The 11,065-nt window shown below is 47.4% G+C and overlaps 1 pseudogene; it reads left to right on the top strand.

The window, feature by feature from the left end:
* Nucleotides 1-39: 39 nt before the first annotated feature.
* Nucleotides 40-181, top strand: LOC119264903 (annotated as a pseudogene).
* The last annotated feature ends 10,884 nt before the right edge of the window (nucleotides 182-11,065 follow it).

Here is an 11,065-nt window from a genome sequence, read left to right as displayed (position 1 = left end):
GTGCCAGGGGGCGGCCTCTGGTTTACTGGCTTTCTGGTTATCGCTTCTCGGCCTTTTGGCTAAGATCAAGTGTAGTATCTGTTCTTATAAGATCAACGCACAGCATGGTCAGGGGTCTCCAATTGGCGAGATCCTTAGGATCGCCCTTTTTATATAACAAAGAGAGAGCCCCCGACCGCATGCTCTCTGTTAACCTGCCCTGCCGGTGCACATCCTCGGCTACCTCCACTATCTCCGGGCCGAGGACATCCCAGAATGTGGAATAAAATTCCACTGGTAGTCCATCCAGGCCCGGGACCTTACGCCGGTTCATCTTGCCAAGTACCTCGGTCAATTCTCCCAGACTAAAGGGGGTTTCTAGGCTGTCCCGAGCAGCGCTCGGAAGGCTAATCTCCAGGAAAGACAAAAAATGCTCCCCTACTTCTCGATCTGTGCCCCTGTTGCTAAAAAGATTGGAATAAAAACTATATGCAATCTCCATCATCCGAGCCGGGTCCGAACAGGTCCTACCTTCCGAGTCTATGAGAGATGTGAAACATCTCTCCTCTCGGGCCTGCCGAACCCTTTGAAAAAAGAAGGCAGAACAAGTCTCGTTTTCTTCTGCCATCTGCAACCTGGCATTAAAGAGGCTATCTGCCGCCGACCGTTCATGCAGTGCCCTGAGCTCCGCTCTAAGGGCCTGTGCCCGGTCGAGGTCGAAAACCCCCCCATTATTATAATCAGCATAGGACGTCTTCAGTTGCTTCTCCAAATCCCGCACGCGCTTAAGCTTTGCAGCTTTGCGTTGGCTGCAGTAGTGAATCGTAAGAGCACGAATCCTCTCTTTTACGTGCTCCCACCACGCAGCCGGAGAAGCAAAGTCACTCTTGCAGCCTACCCAGGTCGCAAAGTGATCTCTGAAGAGACTCTGGTATTCTATCTCTTCCAAAATCTCCACGTTTAGCTTCCAGTACCCCCTCCCAAAGGAGGGGGCATCTATGGAAACTGTGGCCTCTACCATCATGTGGTCAGAGTACCACCGTGGAGACAAGGAAGCCGTCCTAACTGTAATGGGGGGCGCCACCAAGATGTAATCTATGCGGCTAGATGCCCCTCTACTATTATTCCAGGTGTGGCCCGGATTTCCGGGGTTGCAAAACTTAAAACCATCGATAAGGCTGAAGCCGGCGACCAGCTTTTTAAAGTGTTTCACGCTGACGTCATCGCGACCTTCCAGGCTAATGTTAAAATCACCTGCCACGACAACGTGCCTATTTGTAAAACAAAAGGGGGCCAATGCTTCTAAAAAAGCAATGCGCGACGAGGGGTCTACTGGAGCGTAGACACACAAGACCCTCAGGTTCTGGCCTCTCCAGGTGGCGTCCACCCCCAAAGCCCTGCCCTGAACGATAGTAAATGGGCTTACCTTCTCAAAGGAGCGGTCTCCAAAAAGGATCCCGACTCCTGTGGAGTGGACACCGCCTACGCTCCAGTACGCCTTACCTCTCCTCCACTCCTGAGAGAAGAGGGCCTCGTCCCGCTGGTCCCGCAGGTGAACCTCCTGCAGGCAGCAGATTGAGGCTGAAGTGGACGCCAGATCTCGAAACACAGCTGTCCTTTTCGTCGCCTTCTGCAGCCCTCTGACATTTGTAGTTAAAATGGTAAGATCTGTCATGAAATAAAAAAAAAGGGGGGGTTAAAACCATTAAAAATACCTACACTAAAACAAATTAAAAATGACATTAAAACTCAATTAAAAGGGGGGAGCCCCTTTCCCTTCCTTCCCGGTCACCCCCAACAGTGTCCGTGCAGTCCAGATACGCTGCCTCGTTGGGGGGGGCCTCCTTTCCCCCGTACACTAGTGGCGGTGGTGGCGTCCCGTCCCCCACCAGCACACTAGTCTCCTCTGTCTTAGGGGGCTCCGAAGGGAATATGGGGGCTCCCTCGGGCGCCGGCCCAGGGGAGCCCGCCCTCTGTCGCTTTTCCGCCTCGTCCTCCTGTAGCCTTCTCCTCTTCCTAGCTTTCTTGGTTGGACGAGAGACGGGGGGTGCCTCCTTGGCTGTCGGCGGGTGCGGGCCCGGGGCTGGGCTTCCGGCCCCCACTGGGGAGGAGGTGGCGGCGACCAAGGCTCCCACATCTAAGTTTTCCTCCGCCCTGTCCCCGACTAATCCTTCCTCCCCGACCGTCCGAGAATCGGCAGGCCCTCCTCCTGCCCCTGCCAACACCGTGGCATAAGTTACCTTATGCCTCGGGCAGGAGTGGGCCCAATGTCGGGGGTCTCGGCAGTCTTTGGCCAGGTGGCCCTGCCCCAGGCAGTCCTTGCATTTCAGGTCCCTGCACCCGCAAAGCTTTGGCGTGTGCGGGATTTGGAGAAGCAACTGAAGACGTCCTACGCTGATTATAACAATGGGGGGGTATTCGACCTCGACCGGGCACAGGCCCTTAGACCGGAGCTCAGGGCACTGTATGAACGGTCGGCGGCAGATAGCCTCTTTAATGCCAGGTTGCAGATGGCAGAGGAAAACAAGACCTGCTCTGCCTTCTTTTTTTAAAGGGTTCGACAGGCCCGAGAGGAGAGATGTTTTACGTCTCTCATAGACTCGGAAGGTAGGGCCTGAAGTAGGGGAGCATTTTTTGTCTTTCCTGGAGATTAGCCTTCCGAGCGCTGCTCGGGACAGCCTAGAAACCCCCTTTAGCCTGGGAGAATTGACCGAGGTACTTGGCAAGATGAACCGGCGTAAGGTCCCGGGCCTAAATGGACTACCAGTGGAATTCTATTCCACATTCTGGGATGTCCTCGGCCCAGAGATAGTGGAGGTAGCCGAGGATGTGCACCGGCAGGGCAGGTTAACAGAGAGCATGCGGTCGGGGGCTCTCTCTTTGTTATATAAAACGGGCGATCCTAAGGATCTCGCCAATTGGAGACCCCTGACCATGCTGTGCGTTGATCTTAAGATCTTCGCCAAGGCCCTGACAGAGCGCTTGAAGAAGACCATGTCACTCCTGGTTCACAGCGACCAGACGTGCGGGGTCCCTGGGAGGTCGGCAACCTGGAACCTCCACTTGATCAGGGATGCCATCTCCTGGGCCGGGGACAGGAATGTCCCTCTGGCGCTGGTGAGTTTAGACCAGGAGAAGGCGTTTGACCGAGTAGACCACAGCTTCTTAGAGAGGGTGCTGACGACATTGGGGTTTGGGCCCAATTTCTTAAGATGGCTTAAAATATTTTATACTGAGGTTGGGAGCCGTGTCTCCATCAACGGCCACCTCAGCGATTTGGTGCCGCAAGAGAGTGGAGTGCGGCAAGTAGTCAAACTGGCCCAATATGCGGACGACACTACGTTGTTTGTCCGCTCGGACCAGTCGCTCGGCCTCGCCTTGGACATGGTCCAAGCGTTCGGTAAAGCTTCCGGCGCGGCATTGAACCTCGGCAAGTCGGTTGTCAAGTACTTCGGCAGATGGACGGACCGGAAGGACGTCGCTGAGGGCAAGCCTGAAGATCCTGGGGGTTTCCTTCATGCAGGAAGGGGCTGCCCGAGCAAACTGGGAACAAAGGTTGGACATAGCCAGGCGGAAGATGGGGCTGTGGAAATCCAGGTCCCTGTCCTTCCTAGGCAAGGTATTGGTATTGAAAGTAGATATCCTTCCCTCGCTGCTCTACCTAGCCCATGTTTACCCCATGCCCCGTTGTATGAGGAGGGGCTTAACTCGAGATGTTTTTAATCTCGTGTGGGGGGGCAGGTATGAGTATGTTAAGAGGGAAGTGATGTACCTGGGAAAGGACAGAGGGGGGAGGGATGTACCAGATATCCCTCTCAAGCTGGACTGCCTGTTTTTCGCACAGCACTGCGCACGCCTGGCTGCTCCCCTTGAGCACCCCCATCAGTACTTTGTACGGTTGTGGCTGTCTTGGCCATTGCGATCAATCGTAAGCACGTGGTCCAACTCTGGCCCCAAGGCCGAGACCTTGCCGGACCATTATCAGCACTTGGTAAGATGGAGCAAGTTGCTACCGGCAGGTCTATGGCCCGAGGCCTTCGTCAGGCACAGACTTTTATATAAAGAAGTGCTGAATGGACGGGGCCATCGCGCTGTTGTGGGCCTAGAGGAAGACACGTGGTCAAGGGTTCAGCCTAAAGGGTTGGACAACCGGCTGCAGGACCTGACCTGGCAATGCGTCCATGGCAAGTTGCCAGTCAGGGAGGTCCTGCACAGGCACGGGCTCACCAGTCACCCTCGCTGCCCCAGACCCGCATGTGCTAAAGACGAAAGTCTACGGCACGTGTTTTGGGAATGCGGGTATGCGAGGGCGACTTGGAGTAAGGTGAACGGCCTGTGCAGGGCCTTAGACCCGCAGTTTGTATTGACCTACGAAAAGGTCATGAGGGGGTGGTCCCACGACACCAGGTCTCCCTTCTTGTCCCGGATGTGGTTGCTGGTCAGCGTGACGAAGCGTGAGCTTTGGAACGCTCGGACCAGCCTCATCCAAAAGGGGACAATCCTGGATATAGTGGGAATCTACAAAAAGATCTGTGCAGACCTGCGCTTTCGGATGGAGCATGACGTCATCCGGTGGGGGTATCATGCAGCGAAGGAAAGGTGGAGGGACCTTCTGGAGCTGTAAGACCCCCCAGACAGAGTTTTTTGGCGCGGCTCCATCCAGGGGTTCTGTGAACCCTTTTTTGGATTTTACATTTTTATGGTAACTTCTGTCAGTTTTACCTAAGGGGTTTTAGCCTGCAGCTACTTGAGGACCTGGCTGAAGTGGAACCATGGCCATGGAGCAGGGACCTCGCGGCGCTCCCGGATCCCATGGAAGCGTACCTCGAACGGTACGCTTCCAGTGGAAGAACACCGAGTCTGGGGACTCATTTCCAGATCGTGTCCCCTTCATCCGGGAGGTCCTCTTTGGGGCGCTGGGCCTTGGACTACAGGACTTGACGTGTGCCCAGCGCAAAAATGCCGTGAGGTTCTTCGATGTGACCGTGTCCACGGAGGAGGCTTACCGGAAGGTCCTCGAGCGAGGGGTGGACGTGAGAGACCATCTGCTGGGTCAGGGTTTCGATTTATACCCTTTGGGGAATAACGGCAGGCGGATGGTCACTGTCCACCTATTTACCCCCTTTGTTACGGCTGAGGCTATACGCCTCTTTCTTCAGAGGTATGGGGAGGTTCAACCAGGTGAAAGGATGGATATGGAATGGGCGCCGCCAATTTATGGTGGAGTTCAGGGAGGATGGGACGGGGGGCTTGACGCACCATTTGCAACATTTTGCAACATTTGACAACATTTGCAGGGGGTGCCTGCAGCACGGCCATGAGGTCAGCGGGTGCAGGGACTTAAAATGTAAGAACTGCCTATGGCAGGGCCATCTGGCCAAGGACTGTAAGAACCCCCGCCGATGCAAGAGCTGCGGCGGGGAGGGACATCTGGCCCACTCCTGCCCAAGGCAAGAAGCGACTTATGCCATGGTGTTGGCAGGGGCAGGAGGGGGGTCTGTTGCGCCCCAGACAGTTGGGAGGAGGGATTGATTGAGGACAGGGCGGTGGAGAGTATCGGATTTACAGCTCTTGCAACCGCCACCTCCTCCCCAGGGGGGGGCCAGGGGCCCAGTTCCGGGCAGGCCCCCGCTGACCGGCAAGGAGGCACCCTCCATCTCCCACCCAGTGAAGAAGTCCAGAAAGAGGAGAAGGGCCCATGAAGAGGCGGATGGACAAGAGGTAGAGGGCGGGTTCCCCTGGGGCGGCGCCCGAGGGAGCTCCTCTGTCCCCTCCTGTGCCCCCTAAGCCAGTGTGCTGGTGGGGGACGGGACGCCATATATATATATATATATATATTTTTTTTTTTTTTTTTTTTTACAGGAGACTGCCCGCCAACTGATGCTACACTGACCCCCATTTTTTTCTGACCGCATTATGCTGTAGTATGCTGTTGCAAGATGAAGAGATTGTTAAAAGCTACAGGGAGTCCTTTAAAGACTTTAAAAAGTTGAGAAAAACAAAAAGAAGAGAGAGGAAGTGCATTGTGGGGCTGCATAAAAAATAAAAATTTAAAACATCTCAACTTTTAAGCCAAGGTCTGTATTTTAATGAAATCAAAACAAGATAGAGAGGTCAGTTTATCAGAAATAATAAGCAAAAGGAATCATTTTAAGAAGCAAAGAACAAATCAAAGAGCGAGAAAAATGCACAAGATACTTGAATTAAAATTTTAACAAGGGGTGGAAAAATTAAGAGGGAGGGGAAACCAACAAAAAATAAACATGGTAGAAATTTACATGGTGGAAAAATGTGCATAAAGGAACAATTGAAGTCTTGAATTTTATAAAGTAAACAGTCACAATGTTAACAGATTTTACAGTTTTAGAAATTCAAGTGTCTTAAAAGGTTTTAAAGGGGGCAAATCCCCAGGAGCGGATAAACTCAATTCTCTATATTGTTTTAAATTATTAAAGTGTTTATTCTTTTATATAAATGGCTGCAACTGTAACAACTGCAATTCCCCCTGGGATCAATAAAGGAATCTGAATCTGAACCTGAATTGGTGTGGAAGAACTTGACTGGCCTGCACCTGACCTCAACCCGATAGAAGACCTTTGGGATTAATTAGAGCAGAGCCAGGCTGACCTTACACATGCATAAACACACTCCTAAAAGAAAAGAACAGAGACGACACATGATCTTAGCCAAAAGGTTGAGAAATGATAACCAGAAACCCACACCTAGAGTGAGACTGCCCCCCTCTAAAGCTCAAAACTACTACATGGTAACAGAGGGTCATACATTAACACCATCCCATGCCAGGCAAACAACATGGACTACTTTGACCACTGGTGATTGTCCTATTGGGCTGGAAAGTTATACTTTGTCCCCGTTTTGCTACACAGCACCAAATACATGTATGTGTATAGATAGTTAAGTGTGAAGGCACCCGCGCAAGAACATCCATCCATCCATCCATCCATTTTCCAAGCCGCTTCTCCGTCAGGGTCGCGGGGGGGTGCTGGAGCCTATCCCAGCAGTCTTCGGGCGAAAGGCACGATACGGTTGTGGGGGGAGCTGGAGCCTATCACAGCACTCATTAGGCAGAAAGCAGGATACACCTTGGACAGGTTGCCAGTCCATCGCCAGACAAACCTATTCTCATTCATGCCCATTCTTTCCAGCTTCTTTTATCACCACTGACATTTTATTGACTAATTACATTTAACATCTTAAATGCATTTCATAAGTATGTTACTGGCTGTTGCACTACCTGGAAAAACAATGAATGGGGTAGAGGGGGACTCCCACACAAGTCCAATCATCATTCTCAGCGCAGCACGGACACTAACATGGATGTTCATGTTGCACTTTTATGAGTGTATGGGGCACATTTCTGGAATTTGAAAACTATCTCTGTCTTGCAATATTCACCTCACTGTTTGTTTGCCAGGTTTCTGCTGCTTTGCTCTCTCCCCAGTCCTCTGGCACCTGAATACCGCTTACCTCGAAGCTAAACCTGGCGCATCACTTGTCATTTAAAAATGAATTAAATGAAACCACATGGCATTGAGGCGAGTTGTAGCTGACGTTCACTAAGGTGTGCAAGGGCAGACCAAAATGCTACAGTGGAGCAGCTCACCACCTGAATGAGCCAGGGGGCTACCAAATGTGTGTCTAAAACAGTTTAGCAAACTCTACTGCATATGGTGCTCCGAAGCAAAAAGATGGTCACTGCATCTCTGCTAAGGAAGCCGCATAGGCAGAAAAGGCTCCAGTTGTCACGACAATATCAGCATGATTGGCAGCATCTCCAATGAGTCATGTTTTCTGCTTTATCAAACAGATAGCCATTGTCGTGTCAGGTGAGAAAGATCAGAGAACACCCTACAACCAATGCTTGAACACAAGCTGGTGGTGGTCTTGGGAATGTTTTCGTAGCATTCTCTGGGCCTCCTCATCCATGTGGAAGACACTCTCAACTTTGGGTATGAATCCATCCTTGCAGATCACGTACACCCATACATGCTGATTGTCTTCCCTGGGACCACCTCAATTGTTGTGTTTGCTCCCTTGCACCCTCCACCGGCTGTGGGATGCACTGCAGTCAGCATGGCATACTCGCTGTTGGTCATAATGTGTATGAACCAAACAAATTATTTTGATGAGATGATACTATTGACTGGATATGAGTAGGCAACAGTGCTAAGCTAGATGCTATATTGTATGATGTGCAAATACTTTCACTTAAAGGCAAAGTGTATCTGCACATGGGTTTGGCAGAACTCTGCCATGTGCAAGAGCATTTATATTTGTATATAACTGGAATTTTTTTTATCAAAGATGTGACAAAAATAGTAGAAAGGCAGGATTCCAGGTTGGAGCAGCCATCTTAATTCACCCAAAGAACCACACAAAGTAAACACAAGCAAACCTATGCTGCCCACTTTTCAGTGCTTGCTGCATGCGAGCTTTTCAGCTCTTCACTCACTCACTCACTCACTCACTCACTCACTCACTCACTCACTCACTCACTCACTCACTCACTCTCCTCCTCCTCCTCCTCTTCCTCTTCTTCTTCTTCTTCTTCTTCTTCTTGCTGCTGCTCCCCTCTCTCCCTCTGTTCCCTCTCAGCTCTTTTAAAAACACGCTCACAATTGCCAGCCAGAGCAGCATTGTACAAAAATATTTGCCTTCAAATGTACTTTATTATCAAAAGTAAAAGTACTAAAAGACTAGTTATGATCCTAATATGCTATTATCATTTTTATAACAAGACTCCTGCTTCATTAACTCATTTTAGGTGAAAATACTCCAGTGGACAATCAATATTTTAATAGAATATAATTAATTAATCACTATGTCTATTAAAATGATCATAAGCACAAAACACCTGAGGGCAAACAATTTCCATTAGGTAGAACCAAGTGGCTGTGAAATAATTTCTTGCAGCAAGCTTATGTTTAAGATTTATTTGCAACTTGTACATATGTGTACATATTTCTATATTGTGGTCTATTTACACAAAGTTGTTAGATTAGTTCCATCATTTATGTTGAATTGACACTCCCAAAATTTTATGCTTTACGTTGAACCGTTTGTCTGCACTGGGTTTGTATGACTAACAGGTCAAAACAAAGTAAGCACTGTGCCCTGATTGGTGTTCTTGCTTCTCACATCTTTTGTGTTGACATGTTATATTTCAGATCAAAATGTAGTGGACTAAAAAGTAGGATATTTGACTTTGAAATGTAGTGGAGTGAAAGTAAAAAGTTGCTCAAAATGGAAAACCTTCTGTAAAGTACAGATACATGAAAAAATCTTGCTCACTTAGACCACCAGTACTTCCATGAATTAACTGGTGTCCTTAGGATGATCTTAAATTGGTATATAATTTCTTGTTTAATCAGCAGATTATGTAGAACATCTGAAAAACAATATGAACAGATCAGGATAATGCATTTGCAAAATGTGTTAAACTTGGCACGGATGTAAATAAATTGAACAAAAATGTCAGTCACAAATATACCATTAGCTAGTACTTGGTGAGCTCATAGCAGTGAAATTCATATTAACTTAGACCAAAGTGTGTGGGGAGGTGAGAGGGAATCTAACAATTATATTTTGAAGCTTGAAGCAAATACAGAACTTGGATTTTGTTGTCACAACAGAAAACAAACCAAAAATCAACACAGAGGGAAAAAATATAGAACAGTATAGTCTATATATAGTCTAAAAAGTCACAGAAATAAAACAATGCTACTTTCTAAAATGTTTCCAGCAGCATTACACATACTACCTGTAACTGCAACTAACAGTAGTTAAATACAAAAAAAATGCAAAATACAAGATTGAGTATTACAGCAAAGGGCAAAAGGAAATAATCTCAGTGTAAGAAATAAAACTATATTCTGCCATAACTGACTGTGGCTGAACATATTTTCTGACACAATAACAGTAAGTTTAACTTTTCTTCAAAGCTGCCTTAATTAGCTAGCCGGCCAAAGAAAATCAACATGCCTAGACAGCTTTGCTTTTGACTACTGTTTTCCACTGCTGTGTTACCAAACACTGATTTTGTTGGAGTACATTTTAGTGTTTTCTCTGCTTTAATAAACCTTCTCCAACTCAAAATAGTCTTGTTAATTAGCCAATTAATTAAGAACTGGTGTCTCACAAATGAGAAAACCCCAAAATGTGCAAGGCAGGGCAACTCCAGAACTGAAGTAGAGTAGTGTATATAGTAATATTAGCGTTTTCAGTGTATTTTTAGATGCAAAGCACCTCAAGGGACCTGGTTTGTAACCCACCAACTCAGATTTAGCACAACAATCTTCAGAGAGGAGCATTGTTAGCATTGAAATAGCTTTGGTACTTTGCATCAATGACACCATTTCCTTGTTTTTATGAACTTCAAAACTGTACCAAAATATACCAAACAATCAAATTGCACACATTTTTTTCCTAAGGAATCAAATAGAGGCCAGAGAACGCTAACAATCTAAAAAAAAAAACTGTACATACTTGTTGAATACAAAATATTTACACGGAGTGACTCCCATTGGTCTCCAGGCTGCTCTTGATTTCATTTAGCTGCCACAATCTGACTTATTTTATATCAGCTGGCCCATTCCATTATTAACCCAGATTGATGGGACAACTGTAACTTCATTTGTTTGTAGAAACTCTACAATACAATACATGATTTAGGAAAGAGAAAAAAAATCAAGCACATTTATACATATACAAATAAAGCACAGAGTCAATCAGCAACAACAAGTAATAATGGATAAAATTGAGCATACTTACATGCATGGGTAGGAGCAGCCTGTCAACACTCGTTCTAGCTGCACACAGTATTTAAAAGACATTCAGAGAAAAAAAAAAGAAAAAAACATCCTTATTTGTTACCACACTGGATATTTTAGACTAACAACTAGGATGAACCTATATAACAAAAGTCAAATAACAACAAAACAATCTCTACAGGTCAACTATCAATTCAACATGCATGTAGGCTACACACAGCCAACACTTAGCCTATCCCTATCATCATTTTATTGAGCAGAGTAGAAGAGAGATCTGACACAAAACAAATTCCTAA

Source organism: Pygocentrus nattereri, chromosome 12 (assembly GCF_015220715.1).
Source record: "Pygocentrus nattereri isolate fPygNat1 chromosome 12, fPygNat1.pri, whole genome shotgun sequence".
Taxonomy (NCBI): domain Eukaryota; kingdom Metazoa; phylum Chordata; class Actinopteri; order Characiformes; family Serrasalmidae; genus Pygocentrus; species Pygocentrus nattereri.
The sequence above is the reverse complement of the archived record's forward strand: the minus strand, read 5'-3'. Positions and strand labels throughout refer to the sequence as shown.